General features: G+C 40.9%; 1 protein-coding gene across 1 annotated transcript in view; it reads right to left on the bottom strand.

The window, feature by feature from the left end:
- The window catches only part of ALK (ALK receptor tyrosine kinase), a 1017868-nt gene that overhangs the window by 604711 nt on the left and 386672 nt on the right, over positions 1 to 26485 (bottom strand). The gene's annotated exons all lie outside the window — the stretch shown is intronic.

Here is a 26485-nt window from a genome sequence, read left to right as displayed (position 1 = left end):
TGTGTAGTCCTCACATTGTCAGTGTAGCTTTGCCTTAGAAGATCCTTGGCTTCTCCCTTTCTCCTGACAGGAAGTTGTGTAGTCCTCTCATTGTCAGTGTAGCTTTGTATCAGTAGCTACCTGGCTCCTCTCTTTTTCCTGACAAGAAGTTGTGTAGACCTTTCATTATCAGTGTTTTGACTCTATCCCTTTCTCCTGACAGGAAGTTGAGTAGTCCACTCATTTTCAGTGTGGTGTTCGCAGCTCCTTGGCTCCTTCCTCTCTCCTGAGAAGACACATTATCTTCCTCTGTCTTAGGAGATGTGGCTGGATCTTGTCTCTAAGTTCTAGCCCCGCCCCCTGAGTGAAGTCACCGTCTCTGACCAGCCACTACAGCTACATCTCCATCGTCCTGTTATTTACACACATACATAGACATCTTTATTAGGAAATTGATGTGTGGTTACAGCATGATGCTTTGTGCTCAGCAAAGCAACAGGCAGAGGAACAGACAGGGAATGAGTGCAGCAGGTAAGAGCTGTGATGAAGATCTGGTCAAAAAGATTTTTTATTAGACTCCCATTTGACTAGATGGAGTAAGTGGAAGATACCCTCTAATGGAAATTTACAATAATTAGGGTTGGGAGAATGGGAGGCAAGTGACTCCTCCCCCCAATATAAAAGGAGCATTCCCCTTTAACTCCCCAGATATCTGAGTAGTTTCCTGACATCCCCGCAGTGAGTCCAGTCAGCAGGAGAAGGATTATTCTGCGTAGGAATCCCACATGGGCAGTGAGAGCGGGCGTTTATCATACTGACATAATGTCTTCCTCCTTTGAATTTTCTGTAGCTGCGAAATGATAAAAATTGATTTACGAGTTTAATGTGAGCGGCTGCCATGTCCGAGATACCAAGAAAAACGGCATCATTTACTTGGCACATCTGACTCTAATACATGACCTTATAGATGACAGGATAGCCGCCACGCGCCTCACAATTCAATAAAAAACTCCAGATTTTTTATTTTGGGAAATGTGTATATCGATTCCAAGTGACATCACACAAAACCTGTAATATATGCGCCTGGACTGAGAGCTCCAGAGTGTTTCCTCCATATCTGAACGCTCTCCAGCTCCAATTTATCTCTCTTGTACACTGGTGTCCTGAACTGTACACTATATTCTATGTGTGGTCTGACAAGTACTGTACACAGTGTTCCATGTGTGGTCTGACCAGTACTGTACACAGTATTCTATGTGTGGTCTGACCAGTACTGTACACAGTATTCCATGTGTGGTCTGACCAGTACTGTACACAGTATTCTATATGTGGTCTGACCAGTACTGTACACAGTTATCCATGTGTGGTCTGACCAGTACTGTACACAGTATTCTATGTGTGGTCTGACCAGTACTGTACACAGTATTCTATGTGTGGTCTGACCAGTACTGTACACAGTATTCTATGTGTGGTCTGACCAGTACTGTACACAGTGTTCCATGTGTGGTCTGACCAGTACTGTACACAGTATTCCATGTGTGGTCTGACCAGTACTGTACACAGTATTCCATGTGTGGTCTGACCAGTACTGTGCACAGTATTCCATGTGTGGTCTGACCAGTACTGTACACAGTATTCCATGTGTGGTCTGACCAGTACTGTACACAGTATTCCATGTGTGGTCTGACCAGTACTGTACACAGTATTCCATGTGTGGTCTGACCAGTACTGTACACAGTATTCCATGTGTGGCCTGACTAGTACTGTACACAGTATTCCATGTGTGGCCTGACTAGTACTGTACACAGTATTCCATGTGTGGCCTGACCAGTACTGTACACAGTATTCCATGTGTGGTCTGACCAGTACCGTACACAGTATTCCATGTGTGGTCTGACCAGTACTTTGCACAGTATTCCATGTGTGGTCTGACCAGTACTTTGCACAGTATTCCATGTGTGGTCTGGCCAGTACTGTACACAGTATTCCATGTGTGGTCTGACCAGTACTGTACACAGTATTCTATGTGTGGTCTGGCCAGTACTGTACACAGTATTCCATGAGTGTTCTGAGCAGTATTGTACACAGTATTCTATGTGTCGTCTGACCAGTACTGTACACAGTATTCCATGTGTGGTCTGACCAGTACTTTGCACAGTATTCCATGTGGGGTCTGGTCAGTACTGTACACAGTATTCCATGTGTGGTCTGGCCAGTACTGTACACAGTATTCCATGTGTGGTCTGACCAGTACTGTACACAGTATTCTATGTGTCGTCTGACCAGTACTTTGCACAGTATTCCATGTGGGGTCTGGTCAGTACTGTACACAGTATTCTATGTGTGGTCTGGCCAGTACTGTACACAGTATTCCATGTGTGGTCTGAGCAGTATTGTACACAGTATTCTATGTGTGGTCTGACCAGTACTGTACACAGTATTCTATGTGTGGTCTGACCAGTACTGTGCACAGTATTCCATGTGTGGTCTGACCAGTACTTTGCACAGTATCCCATGTGTGGTCTGGTCAGTACTGTACACAGTATTCCATGTGTGTTCTGACCAGTACTGTACACAGTATTCCATGTGTGTTCTGACCAGTACTGTACACAGTATTCCATGTGTGTTCTGACCAGTACTGTACACAGTATTCCATGTGTGGTCTGACCAGTATGTGGTCAGTGTTATTTTAGGGGTCTGGTCTGGGGTCTGTATTAGTTTAGGGGTCTGGTCCGATGTCTGTATTAGTTTAGGGGTCTGGTCTGTGGTCTGTGTTAGTTTAGTGGTCTGGTCGGGGGTTTATATTAGTTTAGTGGTCTGCTCTGAGGTCTGTATTAGTTTAGAGGTCTGGTCTGTGTTATTTTAGGGGCCTGGTCTGGGGTCTGTGTTAGTTTAGGGGGTCTGTATTAGTTATGGGATCTTGCCTTGGATATGTGTTATTTTAGGGGTTTGGTCTGATGTTTGGTCTGTGGTCTGTGTTAGTTTAGGGGTCTGGTCTGGGGTTTATATTAGTTTAGTGATCTGATCTGAGGTCTGTATTAGTTTAGGAGTCTGGCCTAGGGTCTGTATTAGTTTAGGTGTCTGGTCTGTGTTAGTTTAGTGGTCTGGTCAGGGGTTTATCTTCGCTTAGTGGTCTGCTCTGAGGTCTGGTCTGTGTTAGTTTAGGGGTCTGGCCTGGGGTCTGTATTAGTTTAGGGGTCTGGTCTGTGGTCTGTGTTAGTTTAGTGGTCTGGTCAGGGGTTTATATTAGTTTAGTGGTCTGCTCTGAGGTCTGGTCTGTGTTAGTTTAGAGGTCTGGCCTTGGGTCTGTATTAGTTTAGGGGTCTGTGTTAGTTTAGGGGTCTGGTCTGTGTAAGTCCAGGAGTTTGGTCTGGGGGTATATATTAGAGTATGGAGTCTGGTCTGGGGTCTGTATGGACTCTGGGTCTAAATGACTGAAATTGGATTTGTAATATATATGGTAAATGATAATAAGCACTTATTTATATGGTTTATGTATTTATATTGTATTTATGTGCTTTATATATTTTTCAACCTAAATGTCTAATAATCCAAAAATTGTTTTTTTGAAAAATGTTAATCTTAATAGATCGCGTTCCCCACATAATGGACGATTTAATTTTTGTTTGCCACTTTTTGACATTTTTGTGTTTTATTATTTCTTTTATCCCTTTCTATATTCCTTATCATTCAAAGCCCCATGTCCATCATAGTCATCCGCTTTGGCGGTGTATCTCTGTTTATTCCCAGGTGGTCAGATCAGTCTCGGGGGGTCACCATTACCCCCTGCTCCTCTTTTATAATCGGCCTTGTGACTGTAAGAACTTCAGAAATCAACGACAAAACCCTGAAGCGTCTAAACTTCAAAGGGAGACAGAAGCTGAGGAGGTGAGATGCCGGGATGTGATTCTATTTCTTTCAATCCCTCAAGAATTTTTTAATACAGACGGAGCAGAAAAAGAGCAGAACTCACAAGTTATCAAAGGATGAAATGTGTTGTGTGTAATACTGGATTATTACTAAAAGAAGGGGAAAATACATAAAAAAAAGGACAATCTTATTACTCATAGGAAAAAGTGATCACACACCGTAATTATTGTTTTTATCTTAAACTTTAGGTTCATAACAAAAAACAAAAAAAATTAATTATTATTATTATTTTACAGTATTTGCTACATAAAATCAATACTTAAAAAGCAGCAAAGAAAGTGAAAGAAATACAGCGGTCCCTCAAGTTACAATATTAATCGGTTCCAGGATGACCATTGTATGTTGAAACCATTATATGTTGAGACCAGAACTCTATGGAAACCTGGTAATTGGTTCTGAAGACCCAAAATGTCATCCAAAAGTGAGAATTAAAGAAAAATAAGTAGATAACTAATAGAGATAAAGCAAATCCTTACATATAAAAGTAATAAAGATCTGCCGGGAGCTGTAAATCACTGTCTATGTCAGTGTTTCCCAAGCAGGGAGCCTCCAGCTGTTGCAAAACTACAACTCCCAGCATGCCCGGACAGCCAAAGGCTGTCCGGGCATGATGGGAGTTGTAGTTTTGCAACAGCTGGGGGCACCCCGCTTGGGAAACACTGGTCTATGTAGAGGACAGGATCTTCTTCAGGGTCCTGTACAGTACACGCAATGTCCTAAAAAAAAGTAACATGGAGTCGCCTTCACCTTGTGTCCAAAGGAGCAGGTAGCCCTGGCACAGGTAAAGTGTACAGAACATGTAATACCTCTCTGTACTGGAGGGGGCGCTACCAGACACCAGTCAGTGCATACGCTTCAGGAATACAGGTAAAGAGTACAGAACATGTAATACCTCCCCGTACTGTAGGGGGCACTACCAGACATCAATCAGTGCATACGCTTCAGGAATACAGGTAAAGAGTACAGAACATGTAATACCTCCCCGTACTGTAGGGGGCACTACCAGACATCAATCAGTGCATACGCTTCAGGAATACAAGGGTTTTACCAGTAAAATGCCCATTCTGATTGGTCAGATCTTCCAGCCATTGACACGTTTCACAGATCTGGACTGTCTGTACATTGTATGTTGAGTCTGGTTTCGACTTACAATGGTCCAGAAAAGACCATTGTATGTTGAAACTATTGTATGTTGAGGCCATTGTAAGTTGAGGGATCACTGTACAGTAACCAGCAAAAGAGAAGTAAATGCTCGGTAGTCCTGGTGTTCTGAAGCAGTGTTAATAATTATGCATGTAATTGTGTAGAACAGTGAATGGGCGTATACAAATTACATTAGTGTCTAGGATACAAAAGTTATTACTCATTTCCCTGGTGGTCTAGGGTAGTGAGGAGGCTAATCTATTTTCATTCTGGTGGTCTGGGGTAGTGAGTGGGTTAATAGTAAATTCTGTAATGTTCTAGCATCATGAATGGGTTAATTGCAATTTCATTAGTGTCTAGGAGAAGAAAGAATTTACTAATAATATCCCTGGTGGTCTAGGGTAGGGAGGAGGCTAATCTATTCTCATTCTGGTGGTCTGGGGGTAGTGAATGGGTTAATAGTAAATTCTGTAATGAATAGGTTACTTGCAATGAATGGGTTAATTGCAATTTCCTTAGTGTCTAGTTAATTGCAATTTCCTTAGTGTCTAGGAGAAGAAAGAATTTACTAATAATATCCCTGGTGGTCTAGGGTAGGGAGGAGGCTAATCTATTATCTAGGGTAGGGAGGAGGCTAATCTATTTTCATTCTGGTGGTCTGGGGGTAGAGAATGGGTTAATAGTAAATTCTGTAATGGTCTAGCACAATGAATGGGTTAATTGCAATTTCATTAGTGTCTAGGAGAAGAATTTATTAATAATATCCCTGGTGGTCTAGGGTAGTGAGGAGGCTAATCTATTTTCATTCTGGTGGTCTGGGGTAGTGAATGGGTTAATAGTAAATTCTGTAATGTTCAAGCATCATGAATGGGTTAATTGCAATTTCAGTAGTGTCTAGGAGAAGAAAGAATTTACTAATAATATCCCTGGTGGTCTAGGGTAGGGAGGAGGCTCATCTATTCTCATTCTGGTGGTCTGGGGGTAGTGAATGGGTTAATAGTAAATTCTGTGATGAATGTGTTACTTGCAATGAATGGGTTAATTGCAATTTCCTTAGTGTCTAGTTAATTGCAATTTCCTTAGTGTCTAGGAGAAGAAAGAATTTACTAATAATATCCCTGGTTGTCTAGGGTAGGGAGGAGGCTAATCTATTATCTAGGGTAGGGAGGAGGCTAATCTATTTTCATTCTGGTGGTCTGGGGGTAGTGAATGGGTTAATAGTAAATTCTGTAATGGTCTAGCACAATGAATGGGTTAATTGCAATTCCATTAGTGTCTAGGAGAAGAATTTACTAATAATATCCCTGGTGGTCTAGGGTAGTGAGGAGGCTAATCTATTCTCATTCTGGTGGTCTAGGGTAGTGAGTGGGTTAATAGCAAATGCTGTAATGGTCTAGCATAATTAATGGGTTAATTGCAATTTCATTAGTGTCTAGGAGAAGAAAGAATTTACTAATAATATCCCTGGTGGTCTAGGGTAGTGAGGAGAAAGAAGTTACTAATATTTTCTTTAGTGGTCTAGGGTAGTAAAGTCTAATTAATTTTAATTCTGGGGGTTCTGGGCAATAAATGGGAATCCCTCTGAAGGTCTGGGGTAGTAAATGGGTTAATCATAATCACACTAGAATCTAAGATAGGAAAGATGTTAGTAGTTACTATGTTTTTCTGGTGGTCAACTGTGCTGAAGTGGTTAATTCATTTTTATTCTCATGGTCAGGGGCAGTGAATGGGTTAACAGTAATTGTTTAATGGTCTAGGGTAGGGAATGGGTTAATAATAATCACATCAGTGTCTAGGATAAGAAATTAGTTAGTAGTAAATATTAATTTCCCTGGCGGTCTAGGGCGCTGAAGAAATTAATTCATTTTAGTTCTTGACTGGGGTTGCGAATGGTTTAATATTAGTTTCTCCGATGGTCTAATACTTCATTTCTCCTGCGGGGGCACTGCAGGGAAAGCAAAACACTTACTGCTTGTGTAGTGGAAAAAAAACTGTTCCCTGTAGAGAAATGTGTCCAAGCAGGTGATGAAAAATGCAAAGTCACTCTGATTGGCTGAGACGCGCGCACCCCCCCCCCCCAACAATTAATAGCATGGGGTGGGTGTGCGTGTCTCAGCCAATCAGAGTGGCTTTGCTGACTCAGCATTTATCATCAGCTGCTTGGACACATTTCTCTACAGGGAACAGTTTTCTTCACTAAACACCTACACAGCACCTATCTTGACTGATCGCTGAAGATCTGAGCAGCTTGTTGTAATAAGTGGCTTATTGTTGACTTTTCCATCGAACATTGCAAAACCACAACTCCCAGCATGCCCGGACAGCCAACGGCTGTCCGGGCATGCTGGGAGTTGTGGTTTTGCAATAGCTGGTTGGAAAATATTGGGTTAAATGGTTAAATAATGACAACTCCTCTACATTTACACGCGAGCCTCTCCAGCGCCTGGCGACACGAGCTCCATAACACTCGGCACACGACATTGTTCTCTGTAATTAATTTCCTATTTGACTTTCTCGTAGTCTCCGATCTTGCCGTTTCTTGGCCAGTCACGCTCCGCTCGTCGTTATTAGACGCCGCGCCCGGCTTTGCATGACTGCTGTTTCATTACCGGAGGAGTTTTTTGTTGGCTGCGCAGTCAATAGGCACCTGTAACGTTTCTAAATAGTAAAATGATGTCAAGTGCAGAAAAATCTATTAGTGAAGGGGGAGCGGGAAGGGAGGGGGGGGCTTGACCCACAATCGCTATGAACAGCGCCACCCGTAACATGTGGCATGGTTTATAATCAGTGGCATCTATGATGAACATAAGAAATGGGCAAACAGCACAGAATGACATTTTATGGTACAACGTACCATACTGCACAAAACTGCATTCTGTGTCACAGCTTTCCTCCATGTGATCCCTACCCCTTCATTTACCAAAAATGTCACCTACCCACCCACCACCCGCTCCCTAAAATTTTTTCGCCCACTAGGCATCCTTCTTCCCTGCAATCTGCTGTCCACTGCCTGTTGCTAGGGAAAATCTGTCTCTAGTAGCAGCAGGATAAAGTACAGGAACTAGAGAAGAGAAAAATCTATGCAAGGTAAATCAAGGTTTTTCTCTCATCTCAGCAGCAGCAGTTTGGTCTTTAGTGTAACCCTTTAAAGGGGTATTCCGCTCATGGACATCTTATCTTAGGGGATAAGATGTCTGATCGTGGGTGTCCCGTCGCAGAGACCCCTCACGATCTCCATGCAGCACCAGGCATTCTGTATTGGGTGCAGCTCCAGTCACGGAAAAAGCTGGGCTTCTGGGACTGGAGACGTGACATTGCGCCCCCTCGTGACGTCAACCATGCCCCCTCCATTCATGTTTATGGGAGGGGGTGTGATGGCGGAATATCCCTTTAACCCCTTAAGGACCCAGCCATTTTACACCTTAGGACCCGGCCATTTTTTGCACATCTGACCACTGTCACTTTAAACATTAATAACTCTGGAATGCTTTTAGTTATCATTCTGATTCTGAGATTGTTTTTTCGTGACATATTCTACTTTAACATAGTGGTAAAATTTTGTGGTAACTTACATCCTTTCTTGGTGAAAAATCCCAAAATTTGATGAAAAATTAGAAAATTTTGCATTTTTCTAACTTTGAAGCTCTCTGCTTGTAAGGAAAATGGATATTCCAAATAATTTGTATTTTTATTCACATATACAATATGTCTACTTTATGTATGCATCATAAAATTGATGAGTTTTTACTTTTGGAAGACACCAGAGGGCTTCAAAGTTCAGCAGCAATTTTCCGATTTTTCACAAAATTTACAAAATCACAATTTTTCAGGGACCAGTTCAGATTTGAAGTGGATTTTAAGGGTCTTTATCTTAGAAATACCCCACAAATGACCCCATTATAAAAACTGCACCCTCCAAAGTATTCAAAATGACATTCAGTCAGCATTTTAACCCTTTAGGTGTTTCACAGGAATAGCAGCAAAGTGAAGGAGAAAATTCACAATCTTCATTTTTTACACTCGCATGTTCTTGTAGACCCAATTTTTGAATTTTTACAAGGGGTAAAAGGAGAAAATTTATACTTATATTTGTAGCCCAATTTCTCTCGAGTAAGCACATACCTCATATGTCTATGTAAAGTGTTCGGCGGGCGCAGTAGAGGGCTCAGAACCGAAGGAGCGACGAGGGGATTTTGGAGAGTGCGTTTTTCTGAAATGGTTTTTGGGGGGCATGTTGCATTTAGGAAGCCCCTATGGTGCCAGAACAGCAAAACCCCCCCCACATGGCATACCATTTTGGAAACTAGACCCCTTGAGGAACGTAACAAAGAATAAAGTGAGCCTTAATACCCCACAGGTGTTTCCCGACTTTTGCATATGTAAAAAAATATATAATTTTTTTCACTAAAATGTGTGTTTCCCCCTAAATTTCACATTTTTGCAAGGGTTAATAGCAGAAAATACCCCCCAAAATTTATAACCCCATCTCTTCTGAGTATGGAGGTACCCCATAAGTTTACCTGAAGTGCACTACGGGCGAACTACAATGCTCAGAAGAGAAGGAGTCATATTTGGCTTTTTGAGAGCAAATTTTGCTCGGGGGGCACGTCGCATTTAGGAAGCCCCTATGGTGCCAGGACAGCAAAATAACCCCCACATGGCATACCATTTTGGAAACTAGACCCCCTGAGGAACGTAACAAGGCGTAAAGTGAGCATTTACCCCCCACTGGTGTCTGTCAGATCTTTGAAACAGTGGGCTGTACAAAATGTTTTATTTGCACAGCCCACTGTTCCAAAGATCTGTCAGACACCAGTGGGGGGTAAATTCTCACTGCACCCCTCATTACATTCCGCGAGGGGTGTAGTTTCCGAAATGGGGTCACGTGTTTTTTTTTTTTTTTTTTTGCGTTTGTCAAAACCGCTGTAACAATCAGCCACCCCTGTGCAAATCACCTAAAATGTACATGGTGCACTCTCCCTTCTGAGCCTTGTTGTGCACCCCCAGAGCACTTTGCGCCCACATATGGGGTATCTCCGTAGTCGGGAGAAATTGCATTACAAATTTTGGGGGGCTTTTTTCCCTTTGACCTCTTGTCAAAATGAAAAGTATAGGGCAACACCAGCATGTTAGTGTAAAAAAATTATTTTTTACACTAACATGCTGGTGTAGACCCCAACTTCACCTTTTCATAAGGGGTGAAAGGAGAAAACGCCCCCCAAAATATGTTAGGCAATTTCTCCCGAGTACGGTGATACCCTATATGTGGCCCTAAACTGTTGCCTTGAAATACGACAGGACTCCAAAGTGAGAGCGCCATGCGCATTTGAGGCCTGAATTAGGGATTTGCATAGGGGTTGGACATAGGGGTATTCTACGCCAGTGATTCCCAAACAGGGTGCCTCCAGCTGTTGCAAAACTCCCAGCATGCTTGGACAGTCAACAGCTGTCCGACAATACTGGGAGTTGTTGTTTTGCAACAGCTGGAGGCTCCATTTTGGAAACAGTGGCGTACCAGACGTTTTTCATTTTTATTGGGGAGGGGAGGGGGGCTGTGTAGGGGTATGTGTATATGTAGTGTTTTTTTACTTTTTATTTAATTTTGTGTTAGTGTAGTGTAGTGTAGTGTTTTTAGGGTACAGTCACACGGGCGGGGGATTACAGCGAGTTTGAGCTGCCGCGCAAAATTTGCTGCATCGCAAACTTGCAGCCTGATACTCACTGTAAGCCCCTGCCCATGTGAATGTATCCTGTACATTCACAGTGGGGGGGGGGGGGGGACCTCCAGCTGTTGCAAAACTACTACTCCCAGCATGTACAGTCTATCAGTGCATGCTGGTAGTTATAGTTTTGCAACAGCTGGAGGCACACGGGTTGGGAAACACTGAGTTAGGAACCAGACAATGTTTCCCAACCAGTGTGCCTCCAGCTGTTGCAAAACCACAACTCCCAAACATTCTCAGGCATGCTGGAAGTAGTAGTTCGGCAACATCTTTAGAGCCAGATGTTGGCGAACTACAACTCCCAGCATGCTTGGAGTTGTAGTTTTGCAACATCTGGAGGACTACAGTTTGCAGACCACTAATACAGTGGTTCCCAATCTGTGCCCTTCCAGATGTTGCAAAACTACAACTCCCAGTATGCCAAAACTGTCCAGGCATGCTGGGAGTTGTAGTTCTGCAACATCTGAAGGGCCAGATGTTACAGAACTACAACCCCCAGCATGCCTGGACAGTAAGGGCATGCTGAGGATGTGTAGTTTTGCAACATCTGGAAGGGCACAGTGGTCTCCAAACTGTGGACCTCCAGATGTTGCAAAACTGCAACTCCCAGCATGCCCAGACGCCAAGGGCTGTCTGGGCATGCTGGGAGTTGTAGTATACAGGGTCCCATTACAGCAATGCATGTCGCTTTACGGTGACGTGCATTGCTGTAAAGGGCCTGACCGCGGCTGAAGATCAACTCACCTGTCGCCGCCATCTTCATCGCCGGGATCCGGGTCTTCAGGGACGAGGTAAGTACCAGGGCCGGTCCCCAGCACTCCCCCGTCCCCCGCCGCGTCCTCCGGTCTTCCTCCCGTCCTCTCCGGACTTTCAGGGGCCGGGCAGGGCGGGAGGAAGTAACCGCCCCCCCCCCCCCCCCCCCCCCTGCGATCGGTCGGTTAACTAACCGAAGAATCGCAGGGGATCGGAGGAGGTGGCAGGTTTGCCACCTCGCTCCTAGCCTCCAGCATGGTCCTGGCTGTCTGTGACAGCCGGGATCATGCGAAATTACCGGGCGGTCGGGTCCCAGAGACCCGATCAGCCCGGTATGGCCGCAGATCGCAAGGGCGATTTCCCTTGCGATTTGCGGTGATCGCCGACATGGGGGGCCTACATGGCCCCCCTCGGCATTTGCCCTGGATGCCTGCTGAAGGATTTCAGCAGGCATCCGGTTTCGATCCCCGCTCGGCGCGCGGCAGGGACCGGAAACCGCCAGGACGTAAGTTTACGCCCTGGGTCCTTAAGTACCAAGGCACCGGGGCGTAAAATTACGCCCTGGGTCCCGAACAGGTTAAAGGGGTGCTCCGGTGGAAAACTTTTTTTTTTTTTTATCAACTGGTGCAAGAAAATTAAACAGATTTGTAAATTACTTCTATTAAAAAATCTTAATCCTTACAGTACTTATTAGCTGCTGAATACTACATAGGAAATTGCTTTCTTCTTGTAACACAGAGCTCTCTGCTGACATCATGACCACAGTGCTTTCTGCTTTAAGAACTGTCCAGTGTATGAGAAAATCCCCACAGCAAACATATGCTGCTCTTGACAGTTCCTAAAATGGACAGAGATGTCAGCAGAGAGCACTGTGGTCATGATGTCAGCAGAGAGCTCTGTGTTCCAAAAATAAAATAATTTCCTATGTAGTATTCAGCAGCTAATAAGTACTGGAAGGATCACGATTTTTGAATAGAAATCATTTACAAATCTGTTTAAATCTGTTTTCCACCGGAGTACCCCTTTAAGGCTAGGTTCACACTATGGAATCACCAGACGGAAAATTTCCATCTAGAGATCCCGAGTGCGGCCAGCTAGGACTGCACGGACATTGCAGTCCCCAATAGACTGCAATGTGTTCTGCGAGTATTTCCGGCCTGAGGAATGAGCATTGCCATTCTTCAGGCAGAAATTTTAAAGCGGATTATCTGTTCACAAATTCCGCTTCAGAAATTCTGAAGTGTGAATTTGTGAGCGGAAAACCCATTCACTGTCATAATACATTTTAGCAAGCAGATTTCAAAAGCGGAATTGCAGGCGGAAATTCCGTAGTCTAAACCTAGCCTAGCTGTGCTGCTGCTATTTCTTTCCTTTCTGCTTACATAACCCCTTGCAAATCCAGTGCATCACAAACTCTTCTTCCTCCACATGTCATCTATACTAGTGTTCTGTGCTCTGTGAAGCCTGTTGAGGTCTATGTCATTCTGAGATTGAACAGGCAACTAAGGGAGGAAGTAACAGGCAACTAAGGGAGGAAGTAACAATGCGTGTACTACTTGTAATCAGCCCAGCTCTGGTCCTACTCCCTGAAATAAAAAGAAATACCTGAGAAATACCTGTTCACCATAGAAGGGGCTCTCAGGGCTTAATAACAGCAGTGTGACTCTAAATGTAACCTTGTCAGCACTCTGAAGGGTTAATGTCAGCTGCACTTCCATCAATGGCGACGGCGTGGGTCCGTGTGGTCCTAGTGCTGATGGATGGTGGCAGTGGATACTCAGTATATTTAGCAGTTGTATGCTGCAGAGGAAATTCTTTTCTTTTTGAATTTCTTTTTTGTCTTGTCCACAGTGCTCTCTGCTGACACCTCTGTCCGTGTCAGGAACTGTCCAGAGCAGCATAGGTTTGCTATGGGGATTTTCCCCGGCTCTGGACAGTTCCTGATACGGGCATCAGGTGTCAGCAGAGAGCACTGTGGACAAGACAAAAAAGAAATTCAAAAAGAAAAGAATTATCTCTGTAGTATGTATACTATGTGCCACGACTAAGAGCCAGTACAGGCTCGAAACGCGTCGGTTTACCTTCCTTCTTTTTTATTTCCATCATGGATATCCTTTGTTTTTAAACATACTATATTAAAGGTGAAGTTTTAATCTTCTAATTGGACTTTTTGGAGCAGCTGGAGGCCCCCCTGCACGTGTGCTTTCTTCTTCCATCTCTGTAGTATACAGCGGCTAAAAAGTACTGGAAGGGTAAAGTTTTTTTTTTTTGTTTTTTTTTTAAGAAGTAATTTACAAATCTGTTTAACTTTCTGGCACCAGTTGATTTATAAAAAAAAAAATCTTTTCACCGGAGTACCCCTTTAAATAGGACGCATAGGAGAAAGAAGTGCACAAAAAGCATTGTGCCAAAATTTTATCTACAATATTAACGTCTCATCAGCAATAACAAGGGTAACTTAATTTATAGAAAATAACAAAATGCAGTGTTCTGCAGCCGGAAGGTTTTGTTTGGCGCAATGGAAGCGATTATTCTTTAATTTGATCCCGCCCGTGTCCCCGCAGTCCCGCACAATGTCCTCTAGGCTCAGCCTATTAGCATCTATTTAGTTAGTCTATTTAGCTAACATCTAATTAACTAATTAGGCCTAAGTAATACAAAGTGAGTTGATTAACTCGCCGTAATAAAGCCGCCGCCGCCGCCACCGCACAGCCGCCGCTTCCATTGTAAAAAGGACCGATGAACCTAAAAGGACAATCGCTGTAGCACAAAGGAGCTTCTGTCAATATTGACACATCCTTTCGGAGAAGTTGTTGGAGAAGAAGGCGAAAGTCGGGACGCAGCTTTCACGCTACTGGTTACGTAAAACGCGTTTGCCGTCCATGGTTTTTAGAAATATGAAGAAAATTCAACCTTCGACGAAAGGACCTCCAGATGTTGCAAAACTACAACTCCCAGCATGCCCGGACAGCCGACGGCTGTCCGGGCATGCTGGGAGTTGTAGTTTTGCAACATCTGGAGGTCCACAGTTTGGAGACCACTGTTCCAAGATATAATAACCGCAACCTTTGGGGTGAAACTACAAACCTAGTGATTCTAATGGTCGACTCTTACGATTAGTTGTTCATATGTATCCATAACGTTTTTATGGTGGTCTAGGGTGATTTAGGGGTTAATTGTAACATTCTTGTTGGATAAATTTGGTATTAAAGGGGAAAACTTTTTTTTTTTACTTAAATCAACTGGTGCCAGAAAGTTAAACAGATTTGTAAATTACTTCTATTAAAAAAAATCTTAATCCTTCCAGTACTTATTAGCTGCTGAATACTACAGAGGAAATTCTTTTCTTTTTGGAGCACAGAGCAACTCTGCTGACATCACGAGCACAGTGCTCTCTGCTGACATCTCTGTCCATTTTAGGAACTGTCCAGAGCAGCATATGTTTTCTATGGGGATTTTCTCCTACTCTGGACAGTTCTTAAAATGGACAGAGATGTCAGCAGAGAGCACTGTGGTCATGATGTCAGCAGAGAGCTCTGTGTTCCAAAAATAAAATCATTTCCTCTGTAGTACACAGCAGCTAATAAGTACTGGAAGGATTAAGATTTTTTTTTTTAATAGAAGTAATTTACAAATCTGTTTAGCTTTCTGGCACCAGTTGATTAAAAAAAAAAAAAAATCTTTCCACCGCAGTATCCCTTTAAATGGGTTAATGTTAATTATCTGAGTAGTCAAGAATAGTAAAGGGGTTAACAGTTATTTCCCTGGTAGTTTAGGGCAGTGAAAGAGTTAATAGTCATGTTCCTGGTGGTCCAGGATAGTGAAGAAAGTAATGATAATATCTTTGATGGCTTGAGGAGATGTAAAGGTCAATAGTCATATCCTTAGTGGTGTAAGGTAGGGAAGAAACTATTGATAACATCCCTGGTGGTCTGAGGAGACAAAGAGGTGAATAGTATTAATTATGGTGTCCTAGGGTAGGAAAAAAAGGTGAATAGTATAAATCCTGGTGACCTAGGGTAGAGAAGAAATTAACGATAACATCCTTCATGGTCTGTGGAGATAAAGAGGAGAATAACCCTGGTGACCTAGGGTAGGGAAGAAACTAATGAAAACATCCACTGTGTTTTTTTGGATTTAAATAGGTGAATAGTATTAACCCTGGTGACCTAGGGTAGGGAAGAAGCTAATGATAACATTGCTAGTGACCTACGGTAGGGAAGAAACTAATGATAACATTGCTAGTGGTCTGAGGAGCTGGACAGGTGAAAAGTAATGTCCCTGGTTATCTAGAGTTATGAAGAAACTAATGATAATATTCATGGTGGTCTGAGGGAAAGAATTGATGAACAGTAATAATCTCAGGAGTCTAAGGTAGGGAAAAAACTAATGAAAACATCCTTGATGGTCTACAGAGATAAATAAGTGAGTAATATATAGCCTGGTGACCTAGGGTAGGGTAGAAACTAATGATAACATCCCTGGCGGTCTAGGGAAGGGTAGGAACTAATGATAACATCCCTGGTGGTCTAGGGAAGGGTAGGAACTAATTATAACATCCCTGGTGGTCTAGGGAAGGGTAGGAACTAATGATAACATCCCTGGTGGTCTAGGGAAGGGTAGAAACAAATGATAACATCCCTGGTGGTCTAGGGAAGGGTAGGAACTAATGATAACATCCCTGGTGGTCTAGGGAAGGGTAGAAACTAATGATAATATCCCTGGTGGTCTAGGGAAGGGTAGGAACTAATGATAACATCCCTGGCGGTCTAGGGAAGGGTAGAAACTAATGATTACATCTCTGGTGGTCTAGGGTAGGGTAGAAACGTAATGGTAACATCACTAATGGTCTAAGGTAGGGTAGAAACTGATGATAACATCCCTGTGGGTTCAGGGTGGGAAGAAACTAATGATTACATCCCTATTGGTCTAGGGTAAGAAACTAATGATGATGATATCCCTGGTGGTCTAGAGTAGGGTAGAAACTAATGATACCATCCCTGGTGGTCTAGGGTAGGGAAGAAAGGTAGAAACTAATGATTACATCTCTGGTGGTATAGGTTGGGGTAGAAACTAATGATTACATCCCTGGTGGTCTAGGGTAGGGTAGAAACTAATGATTACATCCCTGGTGGTCCAAGGTAGGGTAGAAGTTAATGATAACATCCTTAATGATCTTAATGGGCATATCTATAAAATTGTGCAGCAATAGAAAATTTAACCTTCTATGAGAGTGGCCTCCAAACTGTGGACCTTAAGACTTAGCAAAACTACCACTCCTAGCATGCCTGGACAGGCATTGGCTGTCCTGGCATGCTAGGAGTTGTAGTTTGGCAACATCTGAAGGTCCACAGTTTGGAGACCACTGTTCGACAATATGATGACCTCACTACAATCCTAGAAGATACGAATGGTACCATCCTTGGTGGTCTAGGGTAGAAACTAATGATAATATCCCTGGTGGTCTAGGGTAGGGTAGAAGCTAATGATAACATCCCTGGTGGTCTAGGGTAGGGTAGAAGCTAATGATAACATCCCTGGTGGTCTAGGGTAGGGTAGAAGCTAATGATAACATCCCTGGTGGTCTAGGGTAGGGTAGAAGCTAATAATAACATCCCTGGTGGTCTAGGGTAGAACAGGTGGATAGTGATAGGGGTTTTGTTAAAGGGGTATTCAAGAGATTATAAACATATCCCTTATCCACAATCGGGGGAATTCTCCTTTCATATCCTTAGTGGTGTAATGCAGTATCCGTCCCGTTATGGGGTCACTGGGCTCGTTTCCCTTTTAGGCTCAATCAGTTATAACTACCACAAGACTTTGCTACAATGTTACCAAACAGCTTTAACCAGATTCCAATCATCGCAGGACCGCATGGAGCCGCAGGCGCTGACGCCATCTTAGATCGCCGCGTTCTGTATCTGGACTCTGCTAATTGTCAGATTATGAAAAAATTTAGAAAATAAACCTGGGGATAATTCAGAGAAATTGCTGCTCAATTACAGATTAACAACGTAACGGGATAGAAATGATATCAGAGCCGATCGTCTGGGGAATCCACTCATTGCCACTAATGAGGCTCAGTAAAGCAGGTCTGAACACAGCCCACGGTGATCTAATAGTCCTCATTTACCCAAACTAATAAAACCCCGAGCTTTAACAGAGGCGCCAAATGTGCATCGTGATAATCCAAGAATAATGATGTCTGGTTCTTGTCATGAGAGACGTCCACACATGTATTGGTGTATGAGAAACGACATTACCACCTTACTACTGCCACATATAGGCAGGAATATATCTGATATAATACAGGAATGCCTCCTATGTACAAGAATATAACTACTATAATACTGCCCCTATATACAAGAATATAATTACTATAATACTGCTCCTATATACAAGAATATAACTACTATAATACTGCTCCTATATACAAGAATATAACTACTATAATACTGCCTCCAATATACAAGAATATAACTACTATAATACTGCCCCTATATACAAGAATATAATTACTATAATACTGCCTCCTATGTACAAGAATATAACTACTATAATACCGCCTCCTATGTACAAGAATATAACTGCTATAATACTGCTCCTATATACAAGAATATAACTACTATAATACTGCCCCCTATATACAAGAATATAACTACTATAATACTGCTCCTATATACAGGAATATAACTACTATAATACTGCTCCTATATACAAGAATATAACTACTATAATACTGCTCCTATATACAAGAATATAACTACTATAATACTGCTCCTATATACAAGAATATAACTACTATAATACTGCTCTTATATACAAGAATATAACTACTATAATACTGCTCCTATATACAAGAATATAACTACTATAATACTGCTCCTATATACAAGAATATAACTACTATAATACTGCTCCTATATACAAGAATATAACTACTATAATACTGCTCCTATATACAAGAATATAACTACTATAATACTGCTCCTATATACAAGAATATAACTGCTATAATACTGCTCCTATATACAAGAATATAACTACTATAATACTGCCTCCTATGTACAAGAATATAACTAGTATAATACTGCTCCTATATACAAGAATATAACTACTATCAAACTGCCTCCTATATACAAGAATATAACTACTATAATACAGCTCCTATATACAAGATTATAACTACTATAATACTGCTCCTATATACAAGATTATAACTACTATAATACTGCTCCTATATACAAGAATATAACTACTATAATACCGCCTCCTATATACAAGAATATAACTACTATAATACTGCCCCTATATACAAGAATATATCTACTATAATACTGCTCCTATATATAAGAATATAACTACTATAATACTGCTCCTATATGTATGAATATAACTACTATAATACTGCTCCTATATACAAGAATATAACTACTATAATACTGCTTCTATATACAAGAATATAACTACTATAATACTGCTCCTATATACAAGAATATAACTACTATAATACTGCCACTATATACAAGAATATAACTACTATAATACTGCTCCTATATACAAGAATATAACTACTATAATACAGCTCCTATATACAAGAATATAACTACTATAATACTGCCTCCTATATACAAGAATATAACTACTATAATACTGCTCCCTATTTACAAGAATATAACTACTATAATACTGCCTCCTATATACAAGAATATAACTACTATAATACTGCTCTTATATACAAGAATATAACTACTATAATACTGCTCCTATATACAAGAATATAACTACTATAATACTGCTCTTATATACAAGAATATAACTACTATAATACTGCTCCTATATACATGAATATAACTACTATAATACTGCTCCTATATACAAGAATATAACTACTATAATACTGCCCCCTATATACACGAATATAACTACTATAATACTGCTCCTATATACAAGAATATAACTACTATAATACTACCTCCTATATACAAGAATATAACTACTATAATACTGTTCCTATATACAAAAATATAACTACTATAATACTGCTCCTATATACAAAAATAAAACTACTATAATACTGCTCCTATATACAAGAATATAACTACTATAATACTGCTCCTATATACAAGAATATAACTACTATAATACTGCCTCCTATATACAAGAATATGACTACTATAATACTGCTCCCATATACAAGAATATAACTGCTATAATACTGCTCCTATATACAAGAATATAACTACTATAATACTACCTCCTATATACAAGAATATAACTACTATAATACTGCCTCCTGTATACAAAAATATAACTACTATAATACTGCTCCTATATACAAGAATATAACTACTATAATACTGCTTCTATATACAAGAATATAACTACTATAATACTGCTGCTATATACAAGAATATAACTACTATAATACTGCCCCCTATATACAAGAATATAACTACTATAATACTGCTCCTATATACAAGAATATAACTACTATAATACTGCCTCCTATATACAAGAATATAACTACTATAATACTGCTCCTATATACAAGAATATAACTACTATAATACTGCCCCTATATACAAGAATATATCTACTATAATACTGCTCCTATATATAAGAATATAACTACTATAATACTGCTCCTATATGTATGAATATAACTACTATAATACTGCTCCTATATACAAGAATATAACTACGATAATACTGCTCCTATATACAAGAATATAACTACTATAACACAGCTCCTATATACAAGAATATAACTACTATAATACTGCTCCTATATACAAGAATATATCTACTATAATACTGCTCCTATATACAAGAATATAACTACTATAATACTACTCCTATATACAAGAATATAACTACTATAATACTGCTCCTATATACAAGAATATAACTACTATAATACTGCTCCTATATACAAGAATATAACTACTATAATACTGCTCCTATATACAAGAATATAACTACTATAATACTGCTCCTATATACAAGAATATAACTACTATAATACTGCTCTTATATACAAGAATATAACTACTATAATACTGCTCCTATATACAAGAATATAACTACTATAATACTGCTCCTATATACAAGAATATAACTACTATAATACTGCTCCTATATACAAGAATATAACTACTATAATACTGCTCCTATATACAAGAATATAACTACTATAATACTGCTCCTATATACAAGAATATAACTACTATAATACTGCCTCCTATATACAAGAATATAACTACTATAATACTGCTCCTATATACAAGAATATATCTACTATAATACGGTTCCCTTTGCCTTTTACGTTGCGTTTTTACAAGACAAATGAAATATTTATCTGCAGAATCATAAATATTAACTATGAAGCATGAAATGAGGAGTGAAGTGCAGTTTATAGGGGACAGTACCTGTAGTTACAATGGGCCGCACCCGTCCAGAACCAAGATGGCGGTACTATATGACTATACGGCTCACTATAGTGGATTATGAACTGTGCGGCGGATTACATTTTCCAGCTTAGTTTAATTTACTCTCCTTCCTGACAACCGTGAAAAACGTCTCCATCCGCCGCGGTGATTCACGCGCCTTTGTTTCCCTTCTCTTTTCCAGGGAGTCGAACACATGGGAGATTTGTGGGTTCTGTAAATGGATCTTGGTGGAGTCTGTAAATCACAGGTTACTTAAGTCTCCGCCGCCAACCTGGAGTAAAACTGGAATTAAATGTTCATTTCCGCGGCCGTCGCCCTCGATGTGTCCTAAAAAATCTATAAATCAGGAGATGACGGATAAAAATATGAAACTAATTCTCTGGCCGGATACTTCATCAGGGAACGTCAGAGCCTTTCCTTTAATAACCTGGACACAGGGAGTACAGTATATAGCGGTATAGTATTCTCCATGAGAGAGAGGCCAGGGATTGGCTGCCAGGAGGAACTAATTCTGACCAGGGTAAATGAAGGTCGGGGGGAAGTTTAAAGGGGTACTCCGCTGCTCAGCGTTTGGAACAAACTGTTCCAAACTCTGGAGCCGGGAGCTTGTGAGGTCCTAGCCCCGCCCCCTCATGACGACACCCCCCACCCCCCTCAATGCAAGTCTATGGGAGGGGGCGTGACAGTCGTCACGCCCCCTCCCATAGACTTGCATTGAGGGGGTGGGGGCGTGACATCATGAGGGGGCGTGGCTATGACGCCACGAGCTCCCGGCGCTGGCTCCAGGGTTCGGAACAGTTTGTTTCAAAAGCTGAGCTGCGGAGTACCCCTTTAAGAAAATAATGCAAAAGTATGAAGAAAAAAAAAGTTTGTATATATATATTTTTTTGTTACTCTACAGTGTTAAGTCAAGCTATGGCAGTTTTATTTATTCACTGTTTGGTGGTATTAAAGGGGTATTCCAGGAAAAAAACTATTTTTTTTTTTATCTATTTTTTTTTATATCAACTGGCTCCAGAAAGTTAAACAGATTTGTAAATTACTTCTATTGAAAAATCTTAATCCTTCCAATAGTTATCAGCTGCTGAAGTTGAGTTGTTGTTTTCTGTCTGGCAACAGTGCTCTCTGCTGACATCTCTGTCTGTCTCGGGAACTGCACAGAGTAGAAGAGGTTTGCTATGGGGTTTGCTTTTACTCTGGACGGTTCCCGAGACAGGTGTCATCAAAGAGCACTTAGACAGAAAAGAGCAACTCAACTTCAGCAGCTCAAAAGTACTGAAAGGATTAAGATTTTTTTTTTAATAGAAGTAATATACAAATCTGTTTAACTTTCTCGAGCCAGTTGATATATATATAAAAAAAAAGTTTTTTCCTGGTTAACCCCTTTAATTATTTTTTTTACTTTAGAATGGTATTTTATTTATTTTTTATATGTATATATATAGGCACAGTAATATACTCCATTATTCAGTAGCTACGTGGCAATGTTATTCAGTTACCATATGGTGGTATTATTTATTTAATGACAATTTTTATTCCTTTTCTGTATAGTGGCAATGAATATACAGCATTATTTGGTAGCTATATGGCAGTATTATTCACTCACCATAGGAGGGTATTATTTATTGACTGTAAAATGCTATTCAATTTCTGCATAGTAACAGTTACTGTAGATAGCTACTCAGTAGGTATATGGTGGTATTATTTAGTCACCAGACGGTGGTATTATTTATTGACTATAAAATGGTATTCAGTTTCTGTATAGTGACGGTTAGTTAATATACCGCATTATTCAGTAGCAATCTGGTGGTAATATTCATTGACTGTAGAGCAGTATTCGATTTCTGCATAGTGACAGTTAATATGTGTCATTATTAAGTAGGCATATGGCAGTTTTATTTAGTCAGCATATGGTGGTATTATTTATTGACGGTAAAATGGTATTCCGTTTCTGTTTAGTGACAGTTAATATACAGCAATTTTCAGTAGCTATATGGTAGTATTAGCCAGTCATTATATGGCGGTATTATTCTGTATCTGTATGGTAGTAGTATCCACTATTTAGTAGCTATATGGCAGTATTATTCATTGATCGTGACATGGTATTCAGTTTTTGTATAGTGACAGTTAATATACAGCATTTTCCAGTAGCTATATGGTAGTATTAGCCAGTCATTATATGGCGGTATTATTCTGTATCTGTATGGTAGTATTATCCAGTCAACCTGTCAAAATGTAACATCCAGGTAATGAAGTACTACAAGTCCCAGCGCATTGGATTGAATGAACATTGCAGCTGTATTACAGATATATATATATATATATATATATATATATATATATATATATATATATATCTTTAGGAGGGATCACATGATCCGCTCCACTTCTCTGGTCTCAGACTCTCCATACACATCAATTCTTTCTGAAGTAGGGCAATTTTTTTGGGAGTTTTTTTCATCACGTTGGGGAAAAAAAAAAAAAGAGGAACAATTTTTCGGTTAATTTGACTTTATCCTGAAATCTGCGGCTGACAGGAGGACGGGTGGGGGAGATTCTCCACAAGTTAAGAGCATAGTCTTTTTTTCCTACTAAATCCCCCTGATACATTGTAACAACTCATCAGCGAGAAGCAGAACCTCTAGTTTACCCTGTAAGAGACGGAGATTTAATGTAACCCCCTGCCCCCCCCCCCCCCCCCCGATGACACTCCGAAGACGGATGATAGACCCGCACAGCCCCCCATGTATCAGCCGCTCCTCATTATCATGGTATGAGCCGCTCCTCATTATAATGGTATGAGCCGCTCCTCATTATAATGGTATGAGCCGCTCCTCATTATAATGGTATGAGCCGCTCCTCATTATAATGGTATGAGCCGCTCCTCATTATAATGGTATGAGCCGCTCCTCATTATAATGGTATGAGCCGCTCCTCATTATAATGGTATGAGCCGCTCCTCATTATAATGGTATGAGCCGCTCCTCATTATAATGGTATGAGCCGCTCCTCATTATAATGGTATGAGCCGCTCCTCATTATAATGGTATGAGCCGCTCCTCATTATAATGGTATGAGCCGCTCCTCATTATAATGGTATGAGCCGCTCCTCATTATAATGGTATGAGCCGCTCCTCATTATAATGGTATGAGCCGCTCCTCATTATAATGGTATGAGCCGCTCCTCATTATAATGGTATGAGCCGCTCCTCATTATAATGGTATGAGCCGCTCCTCATTATAATGGTATGAGCCGCTCCTCATTATAATGGTATGAGCCGCTCCTCATTATAATGGTATGAGCCGCTCCTCATTATAATGGTATGAGCCGCTCCTCATTATAATGGTATGAGCCGCTCCTCATTATAATGGTATGAGCCGCTCCTCATTATAATGGTATGAGCCGCTCCTCATTATAATGGTATGAGCCGCTCCTCATTATAATGGTATGAACCGCTCCTCATTATAATGGTATGAGCCGCTCCTCATTATAATGGTATGAGCCGCTCCTCATTATAATGGTATGAGCCGCTCCTCATTATAATGGTATGACCCACTTCCCTCCTCCCCCCACTTGACTCTATTGATGAAATAATTGTTAAAGTGACACCGAACCTAAAATCTATCTGCTATTAAAGGACATCTGCAGCAAAAGACAACTTCTCCCCCTATCCACAGCGATCAGCCACTTATATCCGGTGGATAGGGGATGAGTTGTCTTTTGCTGCAGATGTCCTTTAAAGGGGTACTCTGGTGGAAAAAAATATTTTTTTTTTAAATCAACTGATGCCAGAAAGTTAAACTGATTTGTAAAGTTAATTTAAAAATCATAATCCTTCCAGTACCTATCAGCTGCTGTATGCTCCACAGGAAGTTTTACTTTTTGAATTTCTTTTCTGTCTGACCACAGTGCTCTCTGCTGACACCTCTGTCCATGTCAGGAACTGTCCAGAGCAGGAACAAATCCCCATAGCAAATCTATCCTGCTCTGGAGAGTTCCTGTGGAGCATACAGCAGCTGATAAGTACTGGAAGGGATAAGATTTTTATATAGACGTAATTTACAAATCTGAAACTTTCTGGCACCTGTTGACAGTTGATTGACTCACCCTTCTATGGCAGTATGTCTCTACCAGGGTGTTTCCAGCTGTTGCAAACTACAATTCCCAGCATGCCCTGACAGCCTTCGACTTTCTGGGCATTCTGGGAGTTGTAGTTTTGCAACAGCTGTAGACACCCTGGATGGGCAACACTGGACCAAGGGATGATTGTTAGAGCTGATGACATCACTCAGAGGGCGGGGCTTGAGCTTAAAGACAAGATCCAGCCACGCCTCCTGGGGAGTCAGTGTCTGGGGAGAAAGGGAGGAGCCGGGGAGCTGCGAAGACAACACCACACCAACAATGAAAGGACTAAACAATTTGTTGTCAAAAGAGAGGGAGCAGTTAGGAGGCTGCTGAGACAACACCACACAAACAATGAGAGGACTACACAACTTCCTGTTAGGAGAAAGGAAGAAGCCAGGGAGCTGCTGAGAGAACACCACCCCAACAATGAAAGGACTAAACAATTTGTTGTCAAAAGAGAGGGAGGAGTTAGGAGGCTGCTGAGACAACACCACATGAACAATGAGAGGACTACACAACTTCCTGTTAGGAGAGAGGAAGAAGCCAGGGAGCTGCTGAGACAACACAACACGAACAATGAAAGGATTATTTAGAAGATTAAAGTTGTTATTCCTAGATCACAAATTATAGGGATAACTAGCTGATTGGTGGGGGCAGAGTCATGATATGAGGATTGGGAGGAGCCTAAATATGGGTGTGGCCTGTTTTACAAAAAAACATTTTTTTAAATCCTAATTCTATGAATTGTGGCGTAAAATATAATCCGCGATGCGGTGGCCCATGTGATGCGGCGCCTCTGTCTCCTTCTGGCATTTTCCCTGATGCTGAAGCTTTCCAGAGGCAGCGAGTGAATTCAATTATAAACTGATCACTCCTAGAAATTAGGACAAGTCATTACGGAAAGGGCGCAAATCTCTGCAGATCTGTGGGGAGCGAAGCGCTGAGCCCCCGCACTAAGTGGCTTATGTAAATCATTATTACATTCTCCTTAAATAAATATAAAAGAACGAAAAACAGCGATGAGGATAAAATACTAAAACTGCGGATGAGACGTCTACAAACAGATGAGCGCGATACCAGAGGACGGCGGAAGAAAAGATCAACGGAGGGTTAATGACCGCCACTAAAATGTCAAGTGCTGGAGAGAAGGGATGGAACAAACAGGAAGGGGGAGAGAGAGGAGAAGACTGGGGTCTAGGAATATCTATCTATCTCATATCTATCTATCTCATATCTATCTATATAATACCTATCTATCTATCTCATATCTATCTATATAATACCTATCTATCTATCTATCTATCTCATATCTATCTATCTATCTATCTATCTATCTATCTATCTATCTATCTCATATCTATCTATCTCATATCTATCTA

This window comes from Hyla sarda, chromosome 3, assembly GCF_029499605.1.
Source record: "Hyla sarda isolate aHylSar1 chromosome 3, aHylSar1.hap1, whole genome shotgun sequence".
In the NCBI taxonomy this organism is placed as follows: domain Eukaryota; kingdom Metazoa; phylum Chordata; class Amphibia; order Anura; family Hylidae; genus Hyla; species Hyla sarda.
This window is presented reverse-complemented; position numbering and strand designations above follow the sequence as displayed.